Source organism: Chionomys nivalis, chromosome 17, assembly GCF_950005125.1.
Source record: "Chionomys nivalis chromosome 17, mChiNiv1.1, whole genome shotgun sequence".
In the NCBI taxonomy this organism is placed as follows: domain Eukaryota; kingdom Metazoa; phylum Chordata; class Mammalia; order Rodentia; family Cricetidae; genus Chionomys; species Chionomys nivalis.
This window is the reverse complement of record NC_080102.1, coordinates 4,211,699-4,221,171: the sequence shown is the minus strand read 5'-3', so window position 1 is coordinate 4,221,171 and position 9,473 is coordinate 4,211,699. Positions and strand designations below refer to the sequence as shown.

Here is a 9,473-nt window from a genome sequence, read left to right as displayed (position 1 = left end):
AGCCAGCTGGGCAAACTCCAAACCCTGTATCTCCATGTCTGATACTGAAATGCTCAGATCTCCAACTCCTTTCAGCTTCTTTCTCTTAGACTGGTCCCACTCCCTGTTAGCATCTCTCCTCTGCAGGTATCCCATGACTCTGCAGGCCCAACATCATGGGTTCTCCAAGGCAATCCAGGCTTCCTCTTCAAAGCTTCACGCAATGGCCTCTCTAGGTCTCCATTCTGCTTTTTTTAGTTGTGAAGGCAAATTCCAGAGACCCTTTCTCCTTTCCTTAATTCTAAAGTCAGAAGCTCATGGCCAAAGCTGCCAAGCTCTGCTGTTTACCGGGGTTAGAACATGGTCTCCTTGTTCAGTTATGTCTTCACCAGCCTTCTGGTTTTGATGGTTACCTTTACTGCCTAAGCTTGGCTGTCCTTGGACTTGTTCTGTAGACCAGGTCTTTGTGGGGAAAGGGTGAGGTGGTTTGTCAGTCTGGCAGCTTGAGATGTGCTGGAGAGGCAGTGAAGAGCTACCTACTGATGGAAAAGCAGCTGTTTCAGCTTCCACGGCCTTTAGGGAGACTGGGCCATGACAGGGTGCTTAGAGTCCACCTGCACTTTCTGTGCTCTGCCAGGCTCTCGCGATCACTCAGCCTGTTTCTGTTCAGTTCCCCATGTTGTGAGCTCTCAAGCCATAGAAATGAATGGCAGTTGAAGGATCTGCCAGGTGCACACTTGAGTGATCTGAGTAACGGTGGAGACGCTGGCCGTGATCTCAGGGGTCTGAGTAACGGTGGAGACGCTGGCCGTGATCTCAGGGGTCTGAGTAACGGTGGAGACGCTGGCCGTGATCTCAGCGGTCTGAGTAATGGTGGGGATGTTGGTCGTGATCTCAGGGGTCTGAGTAACGGTGGAGACGCTGGCCGTGATCTCAGTGGTCTGAGTAACGGTGGAGACGCTGGCCGTGATCTCAGTGGTCTGAGTAACGGTGGAGACGCTGGCCGTGATCTCAGGGGTCTGAGTAACGGTGGAGACGCTGGCCGTGATCTCAGGGGTCTGAGTAACGGTGGAGACGCTGGCCGTGATCTCAGCGGTCTGAGTAACGGTGGGGATGTTGGTCGTGATCTCAGGGGTCTGAGTAATGGTGGAGACGCTGGCCGTGATCTCAGTGGTCTGAGTAATGGTGGAGACGCTGGCCGTGATCTCAGTGGTCTGAGTAATGGTGGAGACGCTGGCCATGATCTCAGTGGTCCCTCATCAAGAATGCTAGGGTTCAAGGTTTGTGAATAAGAATGTACCCTTCATTGTATCTTGAAATTTTCTTTTTTGGCATAATTAGCATTTATGAAAACCTTGTCACCTACAGGGTAATTTTGCACTATCATTGGTAAGAGAAGTGGCACCCTTGCCTAAGCCTGTACCGCTAGTACATATCTACAACAAGACTCCAGTCAAGGGGGCATTGGCTCAAAGTCCTTTCATCCGTTCACTGAGGGTACCCAGATTTCTGTCCTACTGCCAGGGGTACTCCAAAAGATCCCTTGAGATGTGCACACTCACAATGCTCCGTTGGCTGGTGTCACCTAAGGTTTCATCTGTCTCTCCAGGGGCTGCAGCACAACCTGCTAAGCATCCAATTACACAGGGGTGGAGGGGCTTGTCTGCTGGAGCAGCTGGAGGAGCAGTAGTGTGTGTGGACGCCTCACCCGAGGGTAGTTGATATCTGTTTGCTAGTCATATCTGGAGAATAAATCTCCATGGGAAAGATGAAAGAAAAGTAATTTTATTTCAAAGTACCAGGTGCAAGTAAACACGGTGTGCCATGTCTGAGTCCCAGCATGGGAGTTAATGACAGCCTGGGCTGTGTCGTCACAGCCTGCCCTAACAAAACCAAAGCCCCTGAACGAAAACAAAATGAAACCCCACCGAGCCTGAACACCAGGTGGGATGGCAATGCACTATAATCTCAGCACTCGGGAGGCTGGGGGTAGGAGAACCTGAAACAGCTGGTTACATCTATGGTCAGAAGGAAGCAACGGATGCTCACATGCTAACCCCACTGCTTTCTCTGAGAGTAGAAACCCAGGATCCCCTGCATAGGCCGCAGTGCCTCTCACAGGGGCATATCTTCTCATCTAATTGATGGAATCAAGATAAGCCGGCACAAGATAGGCATGCCCAGAGGCCCATCTCGTGGGTGAGTCTAGATTCCGTCAGGCTGACAACTCTAAGCAACCGTCCTACTTGGCTGACTCCTAGAATCTCAAGGGCTCACAGTGTCCTTGGCACAGTTTACCGAGAGTAGAGATAGCATCAGCCTTCCCCATCTCTGAGTAGACAGGCACATCAAATCTCTATTCCAGTCATATTTTATGTGCACATTAAAATTCATCCTCATCCCTGGTACTCAGTGTAGGCTGTTAGACTCCAGAACTATTAGATTTTCTAACTATTAGATTGTCCATGGCCCCTGCCTTCTTTAATGGCAACTCTCTATGCTTATTGCGCCTTTCTCTTATAATTATTTTGGCACATGACGTAATGGTTTTGTACCTGATTCACTTTAGGGTCTAGACCTATGGTTTTTGGACTTGCGTTGTCCTGGGTTGTTGCTCAGCAGTTGAAAGTTTGCTTAGCACTGAAGAGGGACAGCGGTGGTGGCAGACACCCTGTGTTGTCCCTGGTGACGTTTATGTGATGGACAGGATGGGTTGCATGGTGAAGCCCCTGTCGTGTTATCGAAAGGCAGTTACTCACCACACGCATGGGAAATACACACTTCATTTAATTTCCTAACCGTTTTAGCGAGAGGTGGTTTTTGTACCTGGTGCCTGGTATGTTGGGGTTGCTGGAGATAAAATCAAGACCTGCTTTTTCCAGGAGGGTCGACACACAACGAGCAAAGTGCATAAAATACTGCTTTCGTTTTCAGTTTCGGGAGCTGTCGTGCCTTAAAGTGGCAAAACCAGAACTCCGGGCCTGTTCTGAGTTTTCCTCAGAGCGCCCCAGTCCAGAGGGCACTGCGCTGGTGTGTAGCCACTTCTGAGGGTGGCCAGCCTCGACGTGGCTGTGAGAACTGGGTTGTGCAGGAGCCTGCCGGGCTTCAGGGAAGCTTGCAGAGGTGAAAGCATCTCGCCAGATGCTGACGAGCAGAGCTGCTGCAGGCGGCGGGGATTTGGTGTCATGTGGCTGGTGGAGAACTTATCGACCCAATTCCACCCAGTTCTCCTAAAGGGAGGAATCGTTCCAGCGTGCCTGTGAAGGAGTTAGGGAGAGCCAGAAGACAGAGGTTAGTGGTGCTTCTCTGGGGCCCGGAGAAAACAAAGAGGAGAGAGGGAGACGGGGTGGCAAGTCCTCTTCCTCCCCAACTTGCTCCACTTGGCTACTCTGAGGGTCCAGGTTCCCCTACCTGTTCCCTGGGGTTCACATGAAGGCTCCTGCTCCCAGCACCCTTGGGGACCGTGCGGTTTAGCGCTGTGTTCCTGGCTTCCACATGGTGGCGCTCTTGAAACACCAATCCCTCCGCTGGGAAGGTGGCTCTCCCACTGCAGGGACTCAGGAAGCAACTCTCTTCCCAGAAAGAGTCTGTCACCAGAGGAGCCGCCGGGCATCTGGACACAAAGATCTGTGAGCTCAACCCCTCTCCCTTCAGGACAGATTTCCAGAAGGAACCGCTGGGGAATGACAGCCCTGGCCGGTTGAATGTTCAGAGACCGAAGTCCAGGGGACAATGCAGAGGTGTGGGAGAGCCTGTATTGTGGTTCAGACTGAAGGAGTCTGTTTCCATAAACGGATCCTAAGTGGCTACAGAAAGGCTGATAAGAAAGCCATGAACCCTCCCTGTGAGGTGTCACAGAGTTCCTGGGACTTCAGTGTTTGCTCAGCCACCAGCTGGGCAGGAGGGGGGGGCTCAGAGACGATAGGAGGACAGCAGTTAGCCCCTCCCCCCCACTCCTGGAGAAGCCCACCGAGGGGGCGAGGTCTAACTGCGGTCAGTGGGGTGCGCTGGTGCGTTCTTTTGGTCCTGGACGCCTGAAGGTCACTACCCCAGTGTGAAGTCAAGCCAACCGCGGGTGGGTGGGTATAGGGTATAGCAGTACTTAAAATAGCTCTCAGCAGACGGTACTCAGTAAACCAGCGGTTCTCAGCCTTCCTAACGCTGTGCCCCTTTAATCCAGTTCCTCATGCTATGGTCACCCCAACCGTAACATTATTTCCGTCGCTACTTCTTAACTGTTATTTTGCTACTGTTACGAATCATATACACATATACACATGGGATAGGCAGGACCTCTGACATGTGACCCCCAAAGGGTCTCCACCCACAGGTCGAGACCGCTGCAGTAGACTTTGTCCAGCTATTGAAATTCGAACGCCATGCTCGAACATTCCCGTTAGTCTAGAAAAACACTGTCAGTCAGTTGGTTAAGGTTCGTTTTTCTGTCGGCACCCTCACGTGTCACCCTTTGGTTTTTTCTTGTGTGTGTGTACACATGCACATTTATGTGTGGGTGCCCACACGCGGCAGTGTGCCTGTGGAGGTCTGAGGACCTCTGCTGTTGGTTTGAGACAGGGCCTTGTGATGTTCTCTGTGGACAACCTCTCTGTGCTTCTCCTTTGTGCCTCCCTCCTCCTGCTGAGCATGGGGACTACAGACGCTAGTACCGTGTCTCGGGGTTCTAGGTGGACTCTGGGGATCTGAACTCAGGTCCTCAGGTCCTCACACTGGCACAGCCAAAGTTTTTACTTGCTGAGCCGTTTCCCCAGCAGTTCTTTTTGGAGAGAGGGTTTTGTAGCCCAGGCTGGTCTTGCACTTGTGGCAATCTTCCTGCCTCAGCCTCCCACTTCTGGGGATTACAGGTGCAACCCACCTGCCTGGCAACAATTTCTTCATGCATAGATTTCCATCTGCAAATCTGACCATGCACATTTTTAGCATGTATTTCCAATGCAGCAATTTTGCTACCTAGGAAGTACCTCCTCATGCTTCCTTAGCCCATATTCTGCCTATGGCATTTGAGCACTGAACCGCAGTTCACATTAATTATCTGTGCAACCTCAATGTCTTTTGTTGCTGTAATCATGACCATTTCCTTTTAAGGTTAATGAGTAAGTCATCAGCCCTAGTGATGGGTAATTCCTGCGACACCCAGCAAGGAGCTTCTGCAGCACATGCGTTGCTGCTGGAAGGAGAGGCTGCTGTGCTGGGAGAGCTCACCCCACGCCTATGAGGATTCGGGCACAGCCTGATGTGGAGGACGGACCCTGTGGTGGCTTGCCTGGAGTGTGTGTCTGGAGGCCCCCGAGGGGGGGAATCAGCCTGGGGGAGGAAGGAGTCGGCCTTATGGGTTTGCCCCATGCTGGGGTGGGGCAGAGATTCTGAATGATTCGCAGAGGCCCAGGTGCAAACCCTTCCCGACAGAAAAGAAGGTGAAGGCAGGACTTAAGGTGCTTTCACGAAACCTTGCCCACAGAGGGGCACAGAGTATGGATGGTAACTCTTTGAGAGAGGCACATTTTTCTCTCCAGGCCAACTTGGTACCTGAAAGTGGGGTGTGTCAGGGTGTGGGCCATAGGTACCACCCACAATCACTAATTAAGAGAATGCCCACAGGCCTGCCTACAGCCTGATCTTATGGAAGCATTGTCTCAGCTGAGGTTCCCTCCTCCCAGATGACTCTAGTCTATGTCATTTTAACATAAAAATCAGCCTGGAAAAAAACAAAAACAAAAAACAAAAAAACCAAATAAATAAATAAATAAAATCAGCCAGGACACTAGCCCATATTTTCTGTTCTGTTGGGTGAATAAATTCCAGATCTCTGATTGAGCCCCGCTCCCCACATTGTGCTTCACCAAGTAGACCTCTGAAATATGCAAATAAAACACTCTGGGAGCAATTTAGTTTAGAAGCAACATTTTTTTTTGATGGATTTAAATTTATCTTTTCCCTTAAGAGAACCTTACAAAGTTACAAAGTTTCGCAAATTTACCCAAAGAAGGAAATAGAAAATTATTTCCGAGGCTGTTCCCCCACGGCATCATTATTAGAGAGCAGATGCTCTCTGTTTAGATCAGGACAAAGAATCAATCCCTCCAGTCAATGAAATCACAGATTGCAGGCACTTCCCGATGAGAATGCGAATTGTTTGATTAGGGCGACCCTCACTGTGTTGTGGTGGTGCTGGGGTGGCTATTGAATTTAATTGGAGAACAATTAGGATTGTAATACCCAGTCCTCCCCAACTCTTTTAAATAAAGCGTTAACTCACTAGTCAGTTGGTTAATGATACTGATCATATTGTTGTGAAATCAGAAATTGAGGACACGAAATCACTGTGAGTGGATTTGTGGAGATGAGCATCCTTTATCAGCCTGTGGATTATTCCAGGATGGAACCACCCTTGTCCTTCCTCAGATCCTCCCAAGAAATAGCTCCACATAGTGGTGATGGTGAGGACAGAGTTGCATGGTTGATGCCCACATGTGGTCATACACTTCCCAAGCATATGACCTCTTAAATAGCAGCTATAACCACACAAATGAGTGCTATTACCAATCCCAGTTTACAGATGAGGAAATTGGAAATTGCTCAGAGATTAGGTTGTTCTAAGTCATATGGTCGGTGCATGGCAGACCCGTGAATGTTTGATTCTAAAGACTACTGTGATTGTTAAATAAAAATTTGGCACAATCTCCCTGGGATGGATGTCTCAGAGAGGGATTGTCTAGATCAGGTTGGCCTATGGGAGTGTCTGTGGAGTATGTTTCGGTTCCTCTGAAAGGGGAAGACCCGTCAAGTAGGGGTGTTACTGTTCCCTAGATGCGTGGTCCTGAATTTGAGTAGAGAAAGGCAGCTGAGTAGAGGCTTGCGTGGCTTTACCTTTCACTGGTGAACCTAGCTGTCTACCCTGGGAACTCCACACTTTCAGCAATTATGAGCAGGGCCTCTTTTGTTGCCAGAGGCCACTAGTTCATTTCCTGACCGCCCTGACTCAAAATAACCACACAGAAACTATTTACTGTTTGGCCAAGAGCTTAAGCATATTTTTAGCTAGCTCTTATATCCTAAACTAACCCATCTCCATGAATCTGTGCATTGCCACGTGACTGTGGTTTATCAAGTTCTATCCGGCATCTGGCATCTGTCTCCAGCAGGGCTCCTTGGCTTCTCCTGACTCTGCTTTTATTCTGGCTATATTCTGTTAAGCCATTGGCTGAAAGCAGCTTCTTTATTAACCAATAAAAACAACACATACACAGAAGGACTTCGCACACCAACAGGCTGTGTGGGTTATTACGTGGGTTGTGTGGGAGGATTGAAGCTGGTCTCCCTGCAGTGCGGCTCTCATGGAACTGTCCATGGTGGTTCCTTTAAAAGCTAATAAGTCATTAGGATTTTCCGGTATTAGTCATGGTGCTGGATTTCTTGCCTATTCTAATAATCTACTTTCTACCTCTTTTTGCTGGGCTTTTTTTTTTTTTTTTTTTTTTTTGCGGAGAGAAGGGGAGTTATTTTTAGTATATATACTTACAATAATCCCTCTTTCTTTGTCTTTCTTTTTATGTGTTTGTGAATTACAGAGACATTAAGGGGGAAGTCTGATTTGTTTTTCTCATGCGTTGACATAGATTTCAGATATTTTATGCTGATTTTCTGATGATTATAAATAGATACATATTTACCACATAATTAAGTAATGAGTGCCCTCTTATGAGAGAAATCATGGGCTACTTAGAACATATCATTTGGTATCTCCTATCCATAGTCTTTAAATCCTAGTAAAACAGAAAGGAAAAGGCCTATCTTAGTTAAATTTGGTAGGATAACTTTCTCTGTAGACAAGGCTGATCTTGAACTCACAGAGAGCTTCTGCCTCCTGAGTGCTGGGATTAGCCACCACCTGGTTTATAAGGGTCACTTTTTTGTGTGTTTTTGTTTTTCGAGACAGAATTTCTCTGTGTAACAGCCCTGACTAGCTTTTGTAGACCAGGCTGGCCTCGAACTCACAGAGATTCGCCTGCCTCTGCCTTCCGAGTGCTGAGATTAAAGGTGTGTACCACCACTGCATAAGGGCCACTTTTTAAGGATCAAAAGAAACTAATGTGTTTGTTTCTGTGTTACCATTTGCCCACAATTTGGTGCTTTTATTTATAGTCTGTGTAAATATTTATACCCCTGTCCTGTTGTGCTCAGACCTGGCCAGGTGACTTGTTTAGACCAGTCAGGTGTGGTCCACTTCTGAGCAAAAGTTACTGAGTCAGCATGTTTGGTCCACAAGGCCAAATACTAGTATTGTCCTCCATGTAGTCCTCCTTACTAGCCGGAGTCTCCAGGTAACAAAGAGATCAAAACCACAGCTGATACTCATTGGCTAAGTGGAGCAAGGGAGAAACGAAGCCTGGTTAGAAGTCACTGAGTGTCTAGGACCATTTGTGACTGCAGGGTCACCTTGTCCATCCAGAAAGTCACACCCGGCTACTCGTTTGTTCCTGCAAAACTCACCAGTGAAAAGGCGGCCCCAAACCAAGTTCTTAGTGCCAGAATGCGGTAGATTTTGAATTTGACATGAATTTGACTGTTCAAATCCTTCTCTCGCTGGCTAGACTTTGCAGCTGCACTTTCCTGGTTTAGGTTGTTGATTCTAGATGGCGGCTCTTCACACCTGTTTCTTGGCTGCATATAAAACCTGTGAACGTCTTACATACCAAAGCAGAGCTAGTGGAAGTAGTTTAGAGAATTCTAGTGCATTAGTTCCTTGGAAAAAACAACAGAGTTGCCGAAAATAAAAACAAACATCTAATTTAGCCTAGTCCTAACCTAAAATTAAAGGAACCTCTTGTCTCCTTCCCCCTTGTGTTTACTTGTCAGATGGAATGAATGGACGGGTTAGAAGTTCTGTTGGGTTCACCGGAAACATGTCGTCCAACAGAGAGTTGCATAACCCCAACATTTTAGGGGCAGAGACGATAACAGCGGGCAATGTACCTGTAAGAATCTGAAGAATGGTGCTCGCTTCGGCAGCACATACACTAAAATTGGAGCGATACAGAGAAGATTAGCATGGCCCTGCGCAGGGATGACACGCAAATTCGTGAAGCCTTCCATATTTTTTTTCTGTTGTGATTACTGCGTTCAGAAAAACTGTGCAAAATAAAGTTCATTTTTACCAGAAAAAAAAAAAGAATCTGAAGAATGCATGAGAGGCTGGAGCAAGAATCAGTCAGCCATGTGCAGCATCTGAGGCTTTAGTTCTTTCTATGAGGCGCAAAGCATGTGGGAAAACTCAAGGGCCTGACGTAGATGCAACGGGGATTGGCCTTCAAACTCAATTGCTTATTGCCGTGGGCTGCCGTCTGGAAAGGAACAGAAGCTTGCCAGAGTCTTAATTCTGAGGCTGAGGAAAGTAGTAAGAGACACAGTCATGGCCTGTTGTTAGTAGCTGATTGACCTCAGCAGTTGGGGAGTCTGTGGACTGGAAAGGGTCTTTG

General features: G+C 48.0%; 1 non-coding gene across 1 annotated transcript; it reads left to right on the top strand.

Annotated features, from left to right (window-relative positions):
- The first annotated feature begins 8,990 nt into the window (after nucleotides 1-8,990).
- Nucleotides 8,991-9,096, top strand: LOC130889242 (U6 spliceosomal RNA). The gene has a single exon (XR_009058514.1). It is a non-coding gene; the product is annotated as a U6 spliceosomal RNA (small nuclear RNA).
- Nucleotides 9,097-9,473: the final 377 nt, after the last annotated feature.